Source organism: Podarcis cretensis, assembly GCF_951804945.1.
Source record: "Podarcis cretensis genome assembly, chromosome: 1".
Taxonomy (NCBI): Eukaryota; Metazoa; Chordata; class Lepidosauria; order Squamata; family Lacertidae; genus Podarcis; species Podarcis cretensis.
In genome coordinates this window covers 92,584,760-92,607,698 of record NC_137170.1, presented here as the reverse complement: position 1 = coordinate 92,607,698, position 22,939 = coordinate 92,584,760, and the positions used below count along the sequence as shown (strand labels likewise).

The following is a 22,939-nucleotide window of genomic DNA, read 5'->3' as shown; positions in this document are numbered from 1 at the left end:
GTCCGCTCCCCCCGGTCATTAAGTTGGAGCATTCCCCCCAACTCACCCTTCTGCCTTATTTATTGTAAGCCACGCGTAGAGCTGCGTGCACAATGCTGCGAAATAAAGGAATAAATGGGCATGACAACTTCTAGTAATAAGTGCCGATAGAGTTTGAATTAATGCAATGGGAGGTTTCTCAATATTTGCAACGGTTTTCACTCTTATCTCAAGCCTATAAGGCGATATGTCGTAATACGCGTTTCCTGGGTGCCTTGAAAAGGGATGTAAGGCTGAAGTCTGGTCCATTGTTTCTCAGAATTTGATCCCCAGCTGTTGATGGACTACAACTCGTGTGATCCCTGACTATTGGTCCTGCTAGCTAGGGATGATGGGAGTTGTAGTCCAACAGCAGCAACAGTCCCTGTGTTTTTATCAGCAGAAGTTAGCAGGTAAAGCTTTTTGTTGCATATAGATAAAAATTGTTACCATTTAATCGCCTCAGATCTTTATTAAAGGTGCAACCAGGTATTCAAAAATGGTAATCCAATTTAATAAGGAAAATAGGTTAAACTAAATAGGAAACTGCAATGTGTAATATGTAAAAAGAGAAATAAGTCATCTTCATAGCAAGGAAATTCCTTTTTCCAAGTGAAAATGTTACTGGGTAGCTGGTTATGTTAAGTACCAGTAGCAAGAAGGTACTGGTATTTTAGAAAAAAAGATTCCCCACCAAAAAACACATGCACATTTTTAGATCACCCTTTCTTAGTTTTCAAGTAGATATGCAAGTTTCTGTGAACACTTCTGCATGTACTGTATAGTTAGGAAATCTGAACACTTGTTACATTATAACAAAAAATAATATCCATTATAACATATATTGCTATGGGCTGGAGTTGTCCCCTCCAAACTTGTGATTCTACAGGGTGTTCGAAAAGTAACTATACACCTACTATGTATTACATTGCCCATAGGTGTATAGTTACTTTTTGAACACCCTGTATAATTGTAAGATTGGGGTCTGCAGAAGAGGTCTGCTAAAATGTCTCTTTTCTTCAGTAAATAGCCTTGGCCTGTGGCACAGAAACTGAATTGCTGGACACACTTCTGGAAAATGACAGGCAGTGTAGTAAAACGTCAGCATATCTTTCTTCCTCCCTGGCTGGAAGTGCTGTCATCAGATTGTCAGAGTATAATAAACTCATAGTTTTCAAGAGGCACACAGAGTCAGAGAAAGAAGCTTGAGTACTAGGTGGTAGGAGCTAACAAAAATTTGTGGGTTGGCTGCATCCCCCTCAAAATCCAATGGGAAGCAGTGAACTTTGGGGCATCTTTTGGCATTCAAGCGGATTTCCACCTAAAGGCGTAAATATCACAAAGAGACACCAAACCTTTAGTGGCTTCATTCCATGGAAACAACCCAGGTTATGAACTGAAACTGCTTGGAGATCAGGGTACATAAGAGCAAACTGGGCTTGAGTCCACAAGACATTTGTTAGTCTTTAAGTTTCCAGAAGAGGCTTTGATTTTGGGGGGTGCAAGAGACTCACACAATTACCCCTCTGGAAATATGTTCCTTGGCATTCCAGATCATTCCCAGTAGCATAATGCATAGGTAGTGAGTGCCAACCAAACTGGAACTGAAACAAGAGAGAGGTGGTATCATGTTTCGGGGAATCCCAAGGTTAGTAGAACTACCATTTTTAACACACTTACACTACATCACATCTTACTGAAGAATGAGCATGCTAAGTAGCCTGGAGGGCTAGAGAGTCAGTTGGGGGTGCTTGGTGGAATCGAGTGTCCCCAAAGTTTAGGTAGACTCTGAGATGGAGCACTCATATTAGGACGTGAGGATACACAGCAATGTTTGCTCTCTACAGTTAATGTGTTAAATAAAATGAAAAGAAAAAGGCAGGTGGAGGAAGTAGGTACCTGGAAAACTCTTAGAACATATGAAAATAATATCCAACTTTTTACATTTCCAAACAGGCTTAAACCAAAATCTTCCCAGAGAGGTTCCGTTGCTCTTAATGTGACAACTTCCGAACATATGAAAGAACTCTTTACTGACTTGACCATTATGATTTTATCACCCTGAATAGCAGCATGAAGGAAGAATATAGCTGTGCTGTTTTTGTTATCATTACAGTTTTATTATATATATGTATGTTGTATATTTACCTCTTGTATACGTACAGGCATAACCATATTTTAAAAGTAAATAAATAAATAATGGGCATGTATGGAAATCTTCCGTTATTGCAACAAAGACATATTGAAGGTGATTCCACACCATCTGATATGCAGCTTTGGTTTCCTTCACATATTAAAATATTAAAATGCCAGAGCTACATTTTTTTCTGCTTTAGGGCAGAAAAAGGGAGAGCGTGCTTTAAAAGAAAACAGGTTCTGTGTTAGACAAATATTGTAGATCAGCTCTGCTATCTTCTTAATCGGTTTACAGCAGATAGTGTTTTTGTTTTTTTTAATTGTCAGCAGCAGTTGAAATTATATTTTCATTAGAAGCCAAACTACCACCAGCTAATTATGTCAGTGGTAAATCACTAGCACACACTGTCTATAATGGTCTCACTCAGGCATTCAATTAACTCTACTGCTTAATGAGCCATTTACGTGTCTCAAGGCTTATAACACTTATCTTGTGAGTAGGGTAGGCTGATACTGAAATTTACCATGTAACCTTGCTGAATGCCTTGTTTTGCACTGGCTTTCAGTTCCAAATCAATAAAGGTAGGCTCTAGTTCTGTTGTTAACACTTACTTGGAAGTTAACCTCTTTAAGCAAATAGACTTGGGGTTTGAGTCAAAGAAGTACTCACTGAACTCAGTGGGACTTCGGAGTAAACATGGAAAGTACTGTGTTGTGAAAAGTCAAGGTAAGGTGTGTGCGCAGCACAGCTTTTAAGGCAATGTTGTAGGATCTACCTGCCAGCATTAGCAAAAATAACTTCCCATCTATCTAATGTGATGCATTAACATAAAGCTTTTGAATTATGGTGCTGGAGGAGACTCTTGAGAGTCCCATGGACTGCAAGAAGATCAAATCTATCCATTCTTAAGGAAATCAGCCCTGAGTGCTCACTGTAAGGACAGATCGTGAAGCTGAGCTGCCAATACTTTGGCCACCTCATGAGAAGAGAAGACTCCCTGGAAAAGACCCTGATGTTGGGAAAGATGGAGGGCACAAGGAGAAGGGGACGACAGAGGACGAGATGGTTGGATAGTGTTCTCGAAGCTACCAGCCTGAGTTTGACCAAACTGCGGGAGGCAGTGGAAGACAGGAGTGCCTGGCGTGCTCTGGTCCATGGGGTCATGAAGAATCAGACATGACTAAACAACAACAATATAAAGCCAGAAGGAAGAAAAGTGGAGAAAGCAGGAAAAGTGTTTCCTGGGCACTGTCGTATTACGAGGAGGCACCTCAAGAGTGATTTGTTCACAAGGTGCTTGGGATATTTCCTGCAGACACAGGACCAGGTCAGATGTAATGGTGTGCTCTAGACAATTCCCTGCCAGGCTGTCACTTCTTTCACTTAGGGCTGGCAGCAAATCCTCTCATCAGGCTTGTCCACTATTTATTTATTTCCTATCTTGCTCCCCCCCCCCCAAAGGTCCAGTTTGTGTACTTCCCACAGGCATCTGGTCAGCGACTGTGAGAACAGGATGCTGGACTAAATGGGTCCATTGGTCCTTTCAGAATAGGTCATCCACTTAATTCCTGGACTCTAAGCATAGCATATGGAGATAGGGGAACAGAATGTAACCTACTGACCACAAGTGAGGTGCGGAGTCTTTTCAGCTCCTGTGTAAACAGGCGCAAGCACAACAGAGAAGTAATTATTCTGTGTGTAACATCAAAGCCTCTCCTTGGGTCAGTAAGACATTTTTCATTTGGATTTGCTTTCCATCCTCTGTTCTCACGCTTTGTTCTAATGTGCTAACATCTTCTGACAAGTACATCGGCATTCATTTTCTGATCAAAAAGTGAATGAAAAGGTCAGTTATGCCCAACAGTGAAATAGCATACTGAAAAATTGATAGGTCAGGAATCCAGACTGACTTGTTTCTACAATTTTGACACTGGCCAATGTCAACTGAGAATTCTGAGTGAGTGCTTGGGGGGACTGGCAGAATACAGGTTTTTTTTGGGGGGTGTTCTTTTTTTTTTGCCCTTCTGAAATTGGGAGGAACTTTGCTCATTATGATTTATGGGGAAAGGAAGAGAAGCTGGATCAAGATTGCCATTTTCTTTTTTTTGTCCTGCCTTAAGAGGAATTTGAAATGCAGAAAATTAAGCAGAATGAAACTGTGCTCCTGGAATGAAGCTAAGTGTGAGTGAGCTTCACTTCCTAAATTCTCTGTCAAGTTCCTGGTGGGGAACTATCTGCCCTTTTCTGGATGTTTTCTGTGTTTCCAATGTAGTGCAGCAGTGCTGCACTGAGACCACTTCCAGCCTGTCACTCTTTTGGGGTAGGATTCAATCACAAACTGGCAAATTCAGCTTGTGAAATCAGAGTTGATTTGGACATCTTGCACAGTGAACATCAGAAGATCAGACTTTTTGCAAAAAGGAAGTTGACAGGAAAACATCCTTGAAAGCGTGGGATAACATTTGCTTGTCATCTAAGTCATCTAAGTTCCCGGCAAACAAATCAGAATGAATGCTCAATAGATAACCAACATCATCTAAATTTCCCACCAATAAATTAGGATGACTGTTCAATAAACAGGTCTGGAAGTGACCTGAGATCAGATGCAGATACACTTCAAATGTATCAGTGGTTAACATGCCTAGGAAAATTTTCAGCAAGCTCAGTTGAAACAGGAAGTGGTAGTTTGGGGCTATGAGAAAGTACCTGTTCAAACTTCAGGTGAACATGCTCTCCTCTGCCCCCATTTTGTACATCAAATGCAGAGATAGAAAGCATCCACTTTTGTTTTTGTAAGTAACAGGTGATTCAAGATGGGAGTTTACTTTGGAATTGGTGCTGCTCATGCACATCTTTTCTACAGCATCCACACAATGTCACCAGAGTTCAAACTGGGAATTGTGTTGGAAAACATTGGGGTTCGCCCTGCTCCAACTAGTATTTTCTTGGTTCCCCCACATAATTATATGTTTCCTTCAGATTGTAGATATTTTAGTATTTAGTTACTTTTTTGTGTTCAATGCCTTCCACACATTAACTAAAAGCCTGCAGCCTAAGGAGAGAGTAAGACAGGCTGTCATTCTTCCTCTTTCCCATCCCCCACCTGTGCTGGGATTTTTTCAAGGCCTTTCATAAATGAAGTATCTCTTGATTGCTTTTTTTGTGGGGTGAGGCACACAGGCAGGTGCTGATTGCAGTAATCACGACTTGTACGTGTCGGATTCAGCAATTGTGCTTTACCTTTCCCAAAGCCTCTGAACATGCTGCTGCATCTTTTATTAGCAAGTGAGAGGATGCTTTTCTGGCATCAGCCATAATCCACTGAGTCTCTCTGCACAGGTTTATAGCTGCTACTTTCCCACAAATTCCCCCAGAGATTTCCCATTCATCACAGGGCTGGGCAGCGGTGGGGGTTGTTGTTTGACTTTCAGTTCACAGGAAAGTGGATTTTATAAAAACCAGCTCCGCTGTTGTTGCTCTTAGTTTATTAGGCTATATTTCAGTCATCCAATTAGTCTACAGTAGCCAATAGGGGCCCAAATTACCCATTCTCAAATTAAATTCATGAAATTTAATCGGATCCACATATCCAGCCCACGTTCTAATCAAAGGGAAAGGCATCACACCCACTTATAGATTATGGGTTAGAATCTTTGCTGTTTTCATATGCATGCTAGAGAGATGCTTTCATTCCAACCTTACCTGCCAATGGATACTTAATTAATTGGATTGTGGATGTTAAAGGTAGTTGGGCCCAAAGGAGCTTAATGTGCGATGGAAAATGATAAGGGCATGTCTGCATTGGATTTGTGTGGAGATCAGACATGCTCATGCAGCTCATACAGCCTTTACAAACTGCATGTGCAGTATTTATTTTTTGTCTCTTCTTCAACTGCCATGCTAGCAGTTTTCCACATTTATTTGCCGATTCAAATGTTCTTTGTTTCATTAATTTGACTTTCCACTCTATTTCCTGGTTTATCAATTTAGAATATTGTGCTTGATAGAGTTTAATTTCTCTCAGAATCAGCTGTGACTTCAGTTTTAATCTTAGCTTCTTCTCACATTCTTTAATTTTCTTCAGAATCTTGTCTTTTTTCTCATTTTGTATCCTTTTCTTTACAGCATTCTGTTGTATCAAGAACCCCCTCATCACAGCCTTACTTGCGTCCCAGATAATTCTTTTTTCCACCGTAGTGTTCAAATTTATCTCAAAGTAGTCCTTCAAAGCTTTTTGGGCCTTCTTGATAATCTCCTGATCTCTAAACAAATTGTCATTCATCTTCCATCTGAAGGAGCCGGTTGGTAGTAGTCTCATGTCCATCTTTACTGCGTTATGGTCGGAGCAGGTCTTTGGGCAGATTTCCACCTTTCTGATCTTTGGTGCCAGACCTCTAGATGTCCATATTTGGTCAATTCTTGTCCATGTCAGTTGGGCTTCAGAAAAGAATGTTCCCTCTCTTCCCAAGGGGTTCCTTGTCCTCCAAATATCAATCAAGTCCATATTGTCAGTCAGCTCGAAAAAAGTCTTGGGTAGTCTGCCATCTTTTGTCACATTTTGGCTTTGTGACTTATCCATGTTGGTTGATACCACCCCATTCATATCTCCCATCATAATGATGTTGTCATAGTCCAGATAATCCAGCATGCTCTCATGCAACTTCTTGTAAAATTCCGATTTCCCCTCATTTGGTGCATAAATTCCTAATATCAAAAGCTTCTCTCCTTGATATTGTACCTCAATTGCTAAGATTCTTCCTTGCTCATCTTTAAATAAAAATTTTGGTGACAGGCTCTCCTTTGCATAGATCACCACTCCTCTTTTATTCACTCGATCTGAAGAAATAAATTCTTGGCCTAATCTTTTGTTTATTAACACTTTTTTATAGAGCCTAGTCACATGTGTTTCTTGCAAACAAATAATGTCCAATTGTTCCTTTTTCAATATATAAAATAACTTCCTCCTTTTTTCCGGAGAATTGCATCCGTTAATATTCCAGCTCAAAAGTTGCAGAGACATCCTGAATAAATCTGTTATTTCTCTGGCGGTGGTATCTTTTTCTCTGGGTCTTCGGGTTCCAAAGGTGCAGGTATAGATGACGGTCCAGGCCCAGAGGGTGTTTCAATCCCCTTCTGAAGGTCCTCTCCGTAGGCAATCAGAAATTTATCTCTGTCTTCAGCTGTTTTAATTTTAACCTTCTTCCCTCTGAAAGTAAAAGATAGTCCTTGGGGGAACTCCCACCTGAAAATAATTGAGTTGCTCCTCAGCAGCTTGACCAATTCAAAATAGGTGGATCTAAGGTCCAGAGGTTGTTTCGGAATATCTTTGTAAATTTCAGCTCTTATATCCGAAATATTCAGTGACTTTTCGTAGTGTAGGTCTAGTATTTTATCTCTTTCCTCCTTCGATCTCAAAGTTATCAAACAGTCTCTGGGCTTGTCTTTCCTTGCCAACCTTCCAAGTCTAAAAGCCGACACAATTTTAAAATCCTTTTCCTCCTCTAAAGGCCAAAATTTAGAAAATTCTTTAGTCAGGAACTCAATTAAGTTTCCTTGTTCAAGTTCTGGTATCGACCTCAATCTTAAGTTGTTTTCCCAGTTCCGCAATTCTATCATAGACAAGTACATCTGTTGCTCGCCAACTTGTTTATGCAGTGGTTTGACCTCTTGTTCTAGATTTTCAACTTTTTGGCTAGTTGCCTCAGCCAGTTTGCGGTTTTCTGCAGTGGCCTCAGATAACTGTCCAATTGATTGTACGTTCAGAGCCACTTGTTCAGTTATTTTGTTTAAGCAGGCTGCATTTTGGTCAATCTTAGCCGTTTGTTCATCCACTTTCTTATCCAAAGATTCCAATTTTTCAAAGATTTTCTCTAGAATTGAGCCAGATGCTCCTGCAGCCATATCTTCCAACATTAATTGCTCAGTCTCTTCTCCCCCTGCCGACGGCAGAGTAGGAACAGAAGATCTGCGTGCCTGTGAGGCTAAGGCTAAGGTTGTTTGTCTAGTTCTTACTCTGACCTCTTTTTTTCTTGCACCGCTCATTCCAGTTTTGTCTAGTAGTCAAGGTCAAGCTAAGTTGTTCCCATGGGAAAACAACAGCCCAGAGAGTAAACAGTCAAATAAGAGGAAAGGAAAGAGAAAGTAAAATAAAGTCACAACTGTAAATCCAAAATCCTCTAGAGGGAGCTCAAAATGTCTTGAGGGAAGAAGCCAAGTCAATAAAAGTCAATAAAATCCAATTTGGTTTCCAGGGACCTTCAACTTAACTTGTATTTAGCAGAGTTGGCTTGGAAAGCATTACATTGTCTCTAACAAGTGCCAAAATGATGTTTTGTAACCAGTCCACAGACACTCAGATTGTAACAAATCCCAATTACAAAGTGTCAAAATCTGCAGTCTGACAGCTCTATTATTTCAGGCAGTCCAAATACCTGGGTTTCTCAATAAAATTGTAGTTCCAAAAGAAGAAGTTTATCACAGTCCAAATAAAAAATAAATCATAAAGATAAATAAAATCCTCACTTACACGCAGGCAGCTTCAATGAATGCACAGATCAGTTATTTTTGACGCCTCTTCAAAGGCTCCAAACGTCAAAGTCTTTTGCTTTGAAATTTAAGCAGCAGCGGAAGACGGACTTCCTGTTTACATCTCTCCGCTTTTAGCCGAATTTGTAGTAGTTTTAGGCTTAGATTTTACAGTCTTTTTCTTACTCACAGATTGTTGCTTTTTGAAGATCGGATATTTCCAGGAAGAAAGGTCAGCGCTCACCGACAGCGGCTGTGCGGCTTCACTCCACGGGAATAGCGATCGACTCACAGTGCCACGATACCCCCTCCACGTTCCGGAGCCCCTTACGGGGTCCCTTCTGCGTTTCGGGAGCCGCTTCTGGCGCCTGCCGAGTCCCACGACCACAGGCTCTTGCTGCCTGTGGGTTTTCAATGCGGGTCTCCGCTTCGCCGTAGCGGACGACCCGTTTTCCGCGAAGCTTCCCCTTCACAACAAGAAGAAGACCGCCATTGCCGTTCGCGCCACCTCCGGAAGAGGTATGTGTGGTATGTCTTACATATCATTACTTTTTATTTTTCCAGTGCAAAAGTAATTATTACTTGTAAATTCAGTCCACCAAATACAATCTGTATTCACTGTCATTTTCACCATTTGATAAGAAATTGATTACATCACACACCCCATTTTCATTGTGTGTGTAGATTTGGGGTTCGATAACAAACTGATTACATAATTTACATGATTACTTACATAATTTTGCTGCAGTGGAAAGTGAGACGAGTAACTTAGTTTTTGGCAGAAAGTGAACTGTAGTAGAGCACAAATAATGCTGTGTGTGATGAATACAGGGCGGAACAGGGGGGAGGGGGAATCCCTTCTTGTGTCCTTGCATGCAAGTCACAATTTCCTAACCTACTGAAAGATGGTGCTACTGGGGTAATTTCTGGCAGGAGACGCAATACGTGAGCTGCTTTCCTTTTTCCTGAGTCTCAGATCTCCAAGGTGACCCAGATTTTTATCTTCTGATACCCTGCTGCTTCCATTGCCCAGGCTTCCTACAGACAAGTCAGCGCTGCCCCAGCTGTTGATCAAGCAAGTCAGCGGCATGCAACCTGTGCCCTCGACCCAGTTTCAAAAGTTCTCTGCAAGTGATCAGTTCAAGCCTCTGGCAAGAGCAATTTGTCTCTCCCTTGTCAGCCTACTGGAGAAAGATGGGGATAGGGAAGGCAATAATAGAGAGGGAGTGGGGACAGACTGAGAGAAAGTGGTGGCAGAGAGAGAAAGAAAAAGCAGCAAACCTATCCAATTTGGGCTTTAGTCCTGGCCTTCATTTATATAGAGAAGTATTTCTGCACCACGAAATCATAAAATATCAAAGCAGTGTACATTATAAAACATCATTAAAAAAATTAAAATGCAGATAACCGTTAAAGTGTCTGGCTAATCAAAAATTAAACAGCTGTGAAGGCCTGTCAGTGCAAAAAAGTTTTGAAGAGATGCTTGAAAGTCAAAAGCAGGGATGCCTGCCACCAGCATGTGACCCCCACCCCCCACCCCACAGATAGCCTTGGAGGGTATGAGACCTTCAATTGGAAAAGGATTGCCCACTTCTGATTTAGGTGTTGATGCACATATCCGCATGATGTGGTAATTAAACAAAAGGAAGCGCAGCCTGTCAAGGAAACAGGAAACAGAAAGAGAGGAACCACTCTTTTCTTTGTTTACAACTTTCCTGAGGCCAAATTTCTTTTATTGACCCTGACATGCTTCTTCCAAAACTATTGTTATCAAACTGATACAGACATTGGCAGGAAGTCCAGCTATCTCTTATGCAGATATATTCAAGTCTGCTACACAGCCATGTAAAGCATCTGCAGCAAAAATGGAAATGGAGGCTCATGGTCTGATCTGATAAATTTTAGAAAAAATATAACTGTCCCTCCACCCCAGCTGCCTTTTCCCATTCCCCAAAATGTTTCTGGGCAGCAGGGCTTCTTTTGGAATGAAGCTCGAAAAGTGTATTACTGGCCTTGATCTGAGGCTGCATTTACAGGATCACCCCTGGAAACTATTCTGAATGCCAGAATTTGGTTGGCAAGATGGGAAGTTCTAATAAAGAAGGGAGCTTCTGGAGGCCTGATTCCCTTGCTACAGAACATTCACAGTCTGGCCCAGTTCAGACATTGCTACAAATAATAGTTTATAGTGATGGGAAGGAACTGCCAGGGGCATCTTACCCATAGAGGCAAGTGGCACAGGGCGCCAGGGTGCCAAGTTCTGGAGGGTGCCAGGGAAGAGGCGGAGGCTGGACGTGGCGCCCTCCCAGCATCAGCTCACCGCCCTTGCCCACCTCCGCCATGCAGTGCCAAAGCAGCGCCGCGCCCAGAGCCTCTGCCTGCCATAGCCACCACGGCATGAAGCGGCCAGCTGAGCCGGGAGCTGCCGCGTCCAGCCTCTGCCTCTTCCCCAATGGAGGAGCTGCCCTCCAGCCGTTGCCTGCCTCCTCCAGCCCCGCAGAGCTGGGCACGTCACCAGCAGCGCCGTCCTCCCTAAAAAAGGTTGGCAACTCTAGGAAGGAGGGGGGCGCCGGAAATGCTTAAGACGGCCCTGGGATCTGCAGTAAGCTTTGGGTGTGTATATTTCCTCTCTCCTCCTCTGGAACAACCTCAAGGAGAAATCACTTCTGCTTTTCATGAATTGCAGTTTAGTGTTTAATCTTAACTATGCTTTATTGAAAGAAACCAGATTCACAACCCATGGCTTGAGGATTCCTTGTTTCAAACAAACCACAATTAAGTTAAACTGATTAGTTGGGTTCAGATAAAATAATACACCACAATTAATAAAAAATTAAAGCAAATGTCCATGATTCCCTTGTGGCTGTCCTGGAACAGGAAGCCTGTAAACACAAGGCCCACTGCAGCTTGTGCGTATCACAATGAACCACTAGTTGCTCAGACATCCAAATAATCTCTCCACACACACACACACCCTGCCGCTCTATCATTTCATGCATATTCTCTTTATTTAGAAATTAACCCATGGCATACATTTCATAACCTCCACCCCCTATTGAAAGTTGTGCTAGAAACTTGCTAGGATTGCTGTTTTAAACAGCTGGTTTCTAAAGACACCACCTTTTTCACTTTACAGAAGCTCTGTGTACATAGAAATGCAGACCTGTACCTGCTAGATTTCTGCCTGTTACTCAGCAGATACAGGTCTGCATTTTACGTACAGCAGATGGGAAGAGTGCATTAATGATTCCCAGCTAAACCTTTAACAGTTGGGTGGAATTCTCACATATACTATAGTGTATGCCCCAAATGGCATCTATTCAAAATGAGGAAAAAATGCATTATGATGATATCAGAACACAGGGTCAGTTTATTAAGGTGTAAGCAGAGAATGCTATATTGCAGTGCTGCTCTTAGCATTCTGCTACCGTAACACATGAGAAACCAGAGTTGATCAGCAAGGAGGCATAACTGCAAAACTGAGAATTCCGTGTTCATGCAGATAAGAAACTCAAAATCCCAAGAAAAACAAAATTGTATCAGAATGGACAATCTGGGTAACCATTCTGGAATTATTATGTGCAAAAAAAGGCCTTGATACAGTTTGGGATTTATTTTTCTCTTTCTTTTAGACATACCTTAAAGGAAATTACAATCGTTTCCCTTCCATCAAGAGTTAACTCAGCTCTGTTGATGGATTAAGCAAGCTTCCTCAGCAATTGCCACTGAGCAACAGGAAATGTACTCTCCCTGGGTTTATTAACCATTCCCTGCTTAGCTCTACTGGAATGGTGTCTGCAGAATGAATGATTACATTCTTTGTTCCTAACAGAGTATTTGTACTTAGATAGATAGGTAGATACAGTTTTAGGCCTGGAAGACTCCACTGTGGCTGGCTGTGTAAATATTTTAAAGAGCATATATTATATAACAGAAAAGCTGGAATTTTCCTCCTCTATTTGTGGGCAAAACTGGGTATCTACTGGGGAAAGAAATCTGTCTCAGATCAACATAAGGGCAGTGTTAAATCCATGAATCAGCATGCAGCATCCCAAGAAGGGCTGCCTTCCTTAGGGAACGACAGAGATACATTGGGTATCAAAGAATCAGCTTGTTATTTTACCATTGTTAAGGCATAAACGCTCCAAACTGTACAGATGACTTTAGACCTAGCAATGCAAATTCTGTGTATGAAACATTACAGTGTCAAGGAAGCATGGAAAAATGGGAACATTCCAACAGATGAAAGGGTGTCTTCCCTCCTGATTTTGTAGAGTGGAGAAAAGAAACTCATGTGAGTGCTCTGCTCTGGAGAAATCCAATCTGCATGAACAGAAGGGTGCTCAATTTGTGTTAAAGAGTAACTAATCTGCATTAAGTGACATTTGCACCTACACCCTTGGATTTAAAGAGCAATCACACTCAAATACAGAGTTATCTCCCTACCCCAGCCTGGGATCTTTTCTCTTATTTTTATTAACTTCCCACCCCTTTTTCCAGGGAGTTGTTGTCTCTCCCGTTCTGCTGCACCCTATCTTCTATCTATTAAATCATAATCACAGTATTATTCAAAGACGGGGTCTCATGGGTGGGAGGGATTGCAGGAAGTGTAGCATTTTCACCTACCAAAATCCACACACAACTGTTTAAAGGACAGGAGACTGCTTTCCTTTGCAAGATCTGGGGGCTCAGCAACAAGGTAGGGTTCTTCTTAAGGAGTGCTTGCTATCCCACTTATAAGTCATACAACATATTTAATATTTCATAAGTCGTGAATGGAGAAAGTTATTTAAAAACAGAAAAGAGTGCTTGTTTCTCCAACATAAGTGTTTTTTGTTGTTTTGGGTTTTTTTAAAGGAAGATACTGGATGAGTAAAACAGATTGATGAGTTCTTTCCAGGAAAGGCAAGTTCTTTCCAAGGGTGACAGGAAGAAAGCAAAATTGCTTACTGTATGATGTGCTATCAGAAAAGCAAATTCTCTCCACCCTTCCCTTGTATTTGACTTTTTATGCACTGTGCCAGAAGTGCCTTTATTTGCAGTAGGCTACCTAGTCCAAGCACAACAATCTATTTGCTACCCTAAAAATAGTTCCTTGTTCTCACTGGGGAGGTAAAACTGCAAAATTATAAATGCAGGTGCAGCATGACGTGATCAAAGGGTTCACTATACCCCTCCCAAAAACCCTTCCACAAAGAAAAACGACACGCCAAACAAAAAGATTCAATCTAGCATTCTCCCCAGTGTACTAGTTTGCAATTTTCTTTGTATTGTTTTTCCTATGGGGCAGCATTCAGTCACACTAGCCCAGGGGTCAGCAACCTTTTTCAGCCATGGGCCAGTCCACCGTCCCTCAGACCATGTGGTGGGCCGGACTATATTTTGGGGGGGAAATGAACAAATTCCAATGCCCCACAAATAACCCAGAGATGCATTTTAAATAAAAGCACATATTCTACTTTTAATGTATTTTAAAACTTTGTTGGAAGCCACCCAGAGTGGCTGTGGAAACCCAGCCAAATGGGCGGGGTACAAATAATAAATTATTATTATTATTATTATTATTATTATTATTATTATTATTATTATTATTTATTATTATTATTATTAATATTACTACTACTCATGTAAAAACACGCCGATTCCCGGACCGTCCATGGGCTGGATTGAGAAGGTGAATGGGTCACATCCGGCCCCCGGTCCTTAGGTTGCATACCCCTGCACTAGCCTATCCCCACAGGGGTGCAGTTGGGTAATTTCACACTATGGACTTACAGTGGTGGTGGTTTCTTTCTGCATTACTTTCTGCATTTTCCATTCCGCCTTGGTGAAACCCCACCTGGAATACTGAGTCCAATTCTGGGCACCACAGTTTGAGAAGGATATTGGCAAAGGATGTGCAAAGGATGACAAAGGGTCTGGAAACTAGGACTTACGAAGGATTCTTACAAATAACTGGGTATGTTGAGCCTGGATAAGGGATGACAGAAAGTTGATACGATAGCCATCTTCAGCTATCTGAATGGCTGTCACATGGAAGATGGAGGAAGCCTATTTTCTGCTGTTCTACGTGGTAGGACCCAAACCAATGGATTCAAGTAACAAGAATGGAGATTCTGACTAAACATTGGGAAGAATGTCCTGGTGGTTAAGAGCTATTTTATAGTGGAATGAACCACCTTCATAGGTGGTAGACTCTCCTTCACTGGAGGTTTTTAAACAGAGGTTGGATGGCCATCTTTTGGGTATTCTTTAGCTGTGATTCCTGCATCGCAGGAGGTTGGACTAGATGACCCTTGAGGTACCTTCTAAATCTACACTTCTATGGCAAGCCAGTCCTGCAGCATTTGGGGACCATTCTGCTCATCCTGGCTGGGTGGGGTCATGTCCTTCTGCCCCAAAGTCCTGCCCTGGCAGGCCCCCCCCCTTAGGTCTGTTGAATTCTGTCCTTAGAATGTGTCACACATACAACCTGGCAGCTACCTAGTTATTCTTAGATTAGAGTATAATATTATACCCACCCTCAGTCCACACAGCTCCCCAAACCAGAACTTTTTTGTCCTTGTGCTAAGCCATGTCAACAATTCACACTGATGCATTTGCTCAGCCTCTGTGCTTTAAAAATGAGTTGAGACTGACAGAAAACCATTTTGAATAATGTGTTTTGTTTCGCTCTGGTAAGCTTAGTTGACTTATCAGTTCCACGAAAGATGTTCTGCGAGAAGAGGTGCCCATCAGAGCACTTTAGTACAGAATCATGTTCTCAATGGAATCCTCATCACTTAGCATGAAACTGTTTGTTCCTGAATCAGCAGGAAGAGCAGTGTGTTGACACAACTGCTGATAGGAAACTCCACTAATGATTCTGAGAACCAGACAGCACACTAAATCATCTGGCACGGCTCCTTTGGCTGGAGCTGTACAATGAAATTAGGAGATATTTAGCAACATCATTGGAATGTACATCCCATTCATTTCAGGAGGTGAATTCCAGTGTAGCATGACAGTATTTCTGCTCACAGAATGGGGCTTTTCCTTCCCTTACACCCCTGTGTGTCCCTTCAAAATTTGCTCCAGAGGTTTGGGGGACCCTCCAGGTTTGGGTGGGCATGGGGAGGAAGTGTGGTGGTGGGGGGGAGAAACCAGAAATTCTGTTGGGTAAGCAGATTTCTGTTGAGCAAGCAAGCAGTCTAAATTCAGCTCTCCATACTTTGCAGCAATTTGCAATTTTAAAAAATTCTCATGAAAATTCAGCAGCATATTTCTGTAATTTTCTCCTAATAAACACATTTTATTTACATTTTATTGACCAATGTACACATTTTTGCAAGCAGTTTTCCCTATCATAATGCATTTGTGTATGTTATTTTCACCAATGCCTTCATTTTTATACACAATTTCTCCTAATAGATGCAATTTTGCAAACACTGGATAGTGAACTACATTGCAAAATTCAGATAAGTGCAATTTTTAGGAGGACAGCTGTGTTTTGGTTCACATTTTGTTTCAAAAAGTGCAGATTTGATACATTTAGCTTTAAATATGAACTGAATGAAATTTATCCTCCATCCTTACTCCTAAGTAGAACAATCCTGTCCATGGTTACTTGGAAGTAAATTCCACAATGTTCAATGGAATTTACTCCCATATAAGTGTGCACAGAATTGAAGCATTGAGCCAATACATACATAGAGATAGATCTAGAGTAATCATGCAATCCTGTACATATCTCTTCACACATTGAGTTCCATGGGGCTTACCCTCCGATAAATGGGTATAGGATTGCAGCCATAGTTAGTTGCACTAAGACCACAATGCTTACATGGGACTAAGTCCTATATAACATAGTGGAATTTCCTTCTGATTTAATATGCCTAGGATTGCATTGTAAGTTCCTTTTGGAATTAATGGAATCTAAGCCATGATTAACATTTCATGCTGATTTCTTTGGGATGCAATCACAATTAGATTAGATCAAACCCACTGTGTTTACTGCACTAATGAAAGTAAGTCTAGTACACAGATGGAATGTTGGGTCCTGGACATTAGTGGTTTCATTGATCCTACAAAATGAAAATCGTGCCATTTTACTGAACCAACTAATTTTTAAAATACTTGCAACCAAATGTGTAACAGGCTCTTTAGAATGCTGTCATTGTTAGGCTCAAAATCTAGGTGCTGAAGCTGAATTACATTGTGGATATTTGTGAGGATTTTTTTGAATTTGTGTCAAAGCCATATTGCACAATCTTAAAACTTGAGAAGGTTGTGTTTATTCCCCCCCCCCCCCAATATGTGATAGAGGTTTTCTGAGTGAAAATTTCTGACTTCTAGTCTACTTTGCTAGATATTTTCAACGAGGATCCCCCCGCAAACAACAACAACCCAGAGAGACAGAGACTGTGAGACACACACACACACACACACACACACACACACACACAGAGCACTGAACACATCTTAAGGAATCCAAGATTTAGAACTATACATGTGTTTTTTTAATTAAAGCTGATGCTTTCAGCATACCGAACAACCTTCTTGAGTTCGCAATAGAGACAATTCCACGTTTGCAACACACATTTGAATTTCTAAACTCCCTCCTTATGACTCAAAGCATACTACGTTGCTGTACTCACTGTGCTTGGGATTCTTCCTTCCTTTGAACTGTGGTGAATTCAGATTCCTTGAATCAAATTCTTCAGGACTGAATGAAACAGGCAAAAGCCACACATAAATTGTCTTATGTTCAGAACAGAGCAGTCCACTTGTTTAGTGTGTCTAGCTTTCTGTAAGAGTTTCAAAGACAGGCAGGGAATGGGGAGGGCTCAGGATATGACATCATGCACCCTGGGTGTGTGTGGGGGGGTTGTTGTTTGTTTTTAAAGGAAACTAGCAGAGATAACGAAAGGTTAGTGTTTGAGAATCAGGGAGTGGATCTTATCATAAACATTCTCCACATTGTTCCATCTGCCAAAAAATAAGAGAGAGGTCATTCAACATTTGTTGGAGGCAATAATTTGGAAGTAATTTTAAATATCAGGGAAGTCCCTAAGTGCACGTGACTGCCCCAAAGAGTCGTGCTTTTGTTGCTGAAACCTTTGGACCGTGTGTTGACTTCCTCTTTCCCAGAAAGCTGGATAATTATAATTATAGGAGAAAGTCTCCAATAAAAAGCTGCTGAGTATGCAAACATGCTTAAGAATACAAAACTGAGAGATGCAATTTGTTCCACTGAACTGAAAACAAAAGCTCCCCCTGCCCGCCCCATCCTCAAATGTTCAGAGTCAAATGATCTGGTGTGCCGTTGTGGGGAGCCATTTACCAAGGCTTTTCTAGCCATTCAAATGGGGGCTTTAATGGAAAGTGGCTTCAGCGTTAGCTGTGCATGGAGATTAACCTGAACTAATGCAAACTTTGCCTAACCTCAACACCCATGGGTGGGTGGGTGAGGAGACAGCATAAACAGCATCACACTTGGTTACTGCTGTTGATGCAGCTTGATCAATGGGCACCCCAAATCCCAGCTATGTTTCTAGAGCAGCTTTCTCCAATTTAATACCATCCAGATGTTGGACTACCATTCCCATAAAACCTGAGCACTGGCCATGCCTGAGTGCTGCTTTCTCTTCCTCTGATGGCCTCAGCAGGGGCAGCTGGTAGCCAGAGGGAGGGGAGCTCTGTATAGGCATGCTGAAGGGATGCCTGAGGCTGCCTTTAGTCTCTCCCCCTCTCCCTCTCCCTCTCTGCCTTTCCCATCCTTGGGTCCCCAGATGTTCTTGAACTACAGTTTCCATAATCCCTGACCATTGGTCACGATGGGAATTGTAGTCCAACAACATCTAGGAACCCAAGGTTAAGAAAAGCTGCTCTGGAGCAGGCATGTCCAACAGGTAGATCATGATCTACCGGTAAATCTCTGGATGTCTGTGGTAGATCACTGGCTCCCCCCAAAGAAGCCCAAGGAATTTGGCTCCCCTAGACATTTTAGCCTTTCAGCCCATAAAAAGAAGCTCAACAACTTTGAACTGAACCCCTAAAGAACGGGCCTTCCTCTTCCATAAGAAAAGCTCAACAACTTTGACCTGAACCCCAAAAAGCAGGGGTAGATCACTGCCAGTTTTTAACTCTGTGAGTAGACCGCCGTCTCTTGGGAGTTGGCTCTAGAGGAACAAATTCACTCTAATAAAAAAAACCCGAAAACAGACTTTTTGCATTTTGGGAAGTGTCGGTGTCATGGACTGAAAAGTGTGAGATAAATATTACTGGGAAGACGTGTGAACACCTCGCAAGCGAATCAGAATGGATGCAGGTAAATGTCCATCGTCATATAACCGCATTGTAAACAACTCAAAACACATGCCCAATAAAGACAGACCATATTCTAACCACCATGTAAGCTTTGTGCAAGCAAATCAGGATGAATGCTCCATAAACAGGTTATCTGGTGGAGCTCTGAGTTCTGCTTCCTCTCCCTCCGGTTAACTCAGCAATGACTGTTGTTTTCTTGCCATGGCCAAAGTACACTGCATCTCCTACAGCTGGGGACGTTGACTTAAATTGCATGAGTATGACTCACCTCACCACCCATTGGGCATGCTGAATCAGCCATTTATTGTGCAGAAAAGTTCCAAAGCACTGAATATAGACCAGAATAACCATGGAAAATGACAAATCCCACACACAGACAGCAAACATTAGTTAGCTCTGCAGCTCATGTCTGCTGGAGAGGCCACATCACTGAGAAGGGAAGCTATTTTGCACATTGTGGGTCTGCTCCTGTAGGAAGAGGTCTCTTAACACGATAATGAATAGGTAATCATCATTTTAGTGGCCCCCAAACAGTGAAAAGTAAAATTTCATGTGTGGGATGAGACTGCTCAAGTTGTGGAGAGTAGGATTTTTAACCATATGGGGTTAAAAATGGAGAACCATACGTAGGAGTAGGATTTTTCTAGCAGATCTTTTCCCCTAACTCTTTTTACTGGTTTTTTAGAAGCCTGGGAATGATTGATTGATTGATTGATTGATTTTATATACTGCCCTATACCCACAGGTCTCAGGGCAGTTTACAGAATACACATCACCTACCTGCATAGTATATTTAAGCAGGAACTGCACATACACTAAGGAAAAGTTGCGGTATTTATTGTTTAACTTTAAAAGAGAGTGTCTTGCGTGGTTTTTATAGGAGGGAAAAAGAGAACTAATTAAAGAGTCAAACAACAAGAAAGAAGATTCCACCTAAACATTAGGAAGAACTTCCTGGCAGTAAGAGCTGTTCGACAGTGGAATTTGCTGCCAAGGAGTGTGGTGGAGTCTCCTTCTTTGGAGGTCTTTAAGCAGAGGCTTGACAACCATGTGTCAGGAGTGCTCTGATGGTGTTTCCTGCTTGGCAGGGGGTTGAACTCAATGGCCCTTGTGGTCTCTTCCAACTCTATGATTCTATGATTCTAACCCAGGGCTGTCTTCTGCATACTGTGCAAATGGGAACTAAAGTCTAATTCCCACAATTTGCCCAGTAATATTTTAAACATTAGGGCAGGAATCACCAGTGTGGTGCCCTCCCTGATGTTGATGGACTCTGACTCCCATCAGCAAAAGCCAGCATGGCCAATGGTCAGGGGTGCTGGGAGTTGGAGTTCAATGAGATCTAAAAGGCCACAGATTTCCTATCCCTGTTCTCCAGTTGATTCAAGTCCCCACCTCCAGGATTCATTTAAGTAGCTTGCTATGCTGACATTCACCTCATGCAATTCTGCTACCCCAAATCCATCACTTCTTCCCAGCAACCACTCACTCCAGTTTCTGATGCTGATTCAGCAGACTCTAGCATTGTGGCCTCAAGCTTCCTAAAAGCCATTTAAAACACACTGTGAACTGTGGAGAATTAAGCACAATAAGAGGGGGATGATTTTTATTTTTTTTAGGTTTAGTTTATGCTTATCGGAGTTTGTTTGTATGCTGGCAAATTATTTTTACCTCCTACTGCACAGTAATACCCAGAAATTTATAACTTGACAGAAATCTCTGTTGCCTGGGAGCATTAACTGTGATCAAAATAACTTGCATCTGAGTAGCATGATAAGTTCTCCAAAGAACTTTGAAGCTGAATACTGCTAATATATGTACCTGACTACCTACATAAAAGGATGGGCACTTTTGAATGCTCTTACTGAAGCACAGATCCATCACCTTGGACACTGGATAACCCCAATTCCAATTTTGCCCACCGTCATGTTCATCTGAAGTAGCAGGTGTAGCATAATGCTTAATGTTTTATGTGGTATAGATAGATAGATAGATAGATAGATAGATAGATAGATAGATAGATGATAGATAGATAGATTTTTTTACAATTGTGACATACAAGCAGATATAACACTGTGATGGGCAATGTCAAGGCAGGGAAAGCATCTCAGCATGTCTTGAATTGGCGTTCAGAACCACCAAATAGCATTGACCTCCCACTTCATACAGATCAGCTTACCAGCATCTGCTGGGTAAGGGTGCTGTGATTAAAGATTCCTCCCACTGTGGTGATTTGTTTCTTCTGTCATTGGATTTTGGAACAGCTAGAAATAGCATAAAACTTTTAGTTGGGGCAGGGGGGGGGGGGAGCAAGAGTCAGGAAGTTCCTTTGCAGCACACCCCATCCCATCAAGCTCTCTTCTGTTCCGCCAGTCTATCTGCCTGCAGCAAACTTCCTCTCTGAGTCAAGGTCTGACCTCTTTAGGACTCCCTAGCACAGGGCTCAGTGGAGCAAAGAGCTGTTTCTGTGTTTTCTTCTCCAAAATAATTGCCCAGCACAGGCTCGTTTCCTTCATGGAACATAGACATGAGTGGATTAGGAAGGAAATAAACTGGACAAAAGATCCTTCCTCATTATTAGAGCCTTCTGGGCAACATTTCAAGGAACTTGTTGCAGAGAAAAGTGGACATTTTTCTGAAAAAGGGTGACAGAAGCATTTCTGCTTCATGATGGGGAACTAGGGACTAGAAAGTGATTATTGGAATTAGCCACTCATAATTGTTATATTACACAGGGTTCAGTGGGAAGCAGGGCAATAAATGGGAGTGGGGTATCAGTGCTGGATTACCAAATAGGCAGAGTAGGCACCAGCCTTTGGGTCCCATGCCTTCTAGGGGCCCTGTGACAACAGTTCAAAATATTATTGATTTGATCTTGAAAGAAAATTACAATAAATCTTTCTGAGTTCAGTGTTATTGCACTGGAGTGTGCACACGAGAAACATCCAGATAAGAAGCTTTCTGTGAATGTGTCACATGTTCCCAATGACTCCAGATCCTAGTAGAATATTCATGAGTAGCTGAGTAAAAGCTTTGAGATAACTTGCAAGGGGGAGGCCAATATTTTGACTGCCTAGGGGCCTCCACAGGGTTTAACCCAGCACTGTGGGGTATGCTTGTTCACTTGAGTGCACTCTGATGTACATGTGCACGGCCCCTTTTCCTGGTTACCACACATTTAACCTGTGCATGAGTGTGGTGGGGGTGGTTGTGTTGGCAGGGTGGCTGGCTGATCCAAAGCAGGCCTGCGGCCACCTCACTCATGCCTTTTCAGTGTATAGAGGCACATCTGATCCTATCTCACTGCAGTTCAAAATGTATGTATCATTGTTGTTTGTTGTTTAGTCATCTTAGCCATGTTCGACTCTCCATGACCCCATGAACCAGAGCATGCCTTGGAAACTCTCACTTTCTTCTCAAAGCTTCTCCTTTTTTATGTCCATGGAGTTTTCTTGGCAAAATACTGGAGTGGTTTGCCAGTTCCTTCTCCAGTTATATATCATTAGCCACTGTGTATTTCAGATATACAAATATTTAGATCAGGGGTGTGAAATCAGAGGCCTGTGGGCCACATGTTTGGCACTCAGGACTTTCTCTAGGTGGTGCACCGTCCTGAACCTTACACCCACCTGGAGTGTTTTTGCCAGGAATAGAATAATATTCTTCTTTTCTGAGTAACACAGGAATGTTCTGAACTTCATTTAATAGGTCTGTACACACTTCTGAGGTGTTATAAGCCTAAATAGAAATTGGGGATCTAATCCCAGAGTTTAATGGGTTGCCATCCATCTAGAATTACCTGGACATATGTGGATTACTGCGGCCGCAAGCAGTCCAGGCAGAAATTGGCTAGATGTCTGGGAAAATCCAGATGTATGGCAGCCAATGTAGGCAGTGTGGCTTTTGCCAATTTTAGATCCTCCATCCAAGCCCCCCTATGGTTAACGACAG

General features: G+C 42.0%; 1 protein-coding gene across 1 annotated transcript in view; it reads right to left on the bottom strand.

Annotated features, from left to right (window-relative positions):
• Window positions 1-17,466, bottom strand: part of RALB (RAS like proto-oncogene B) — a 31,637-nt gene extending 14,171 nt beyond the window's left edge. Inside the window, exon 1 of the mRNA XM_079969553.1 lies at window positions 17,317-17,466. The gene's annotated coding sequence lies outside the window, so the exon portion shown is untranslated. The remainder of the gene's footprint in view (window positions 1-17,316) is intronic.
• Window positions 17,467-22,939: the final 5,473 nt, after the last annotated feature.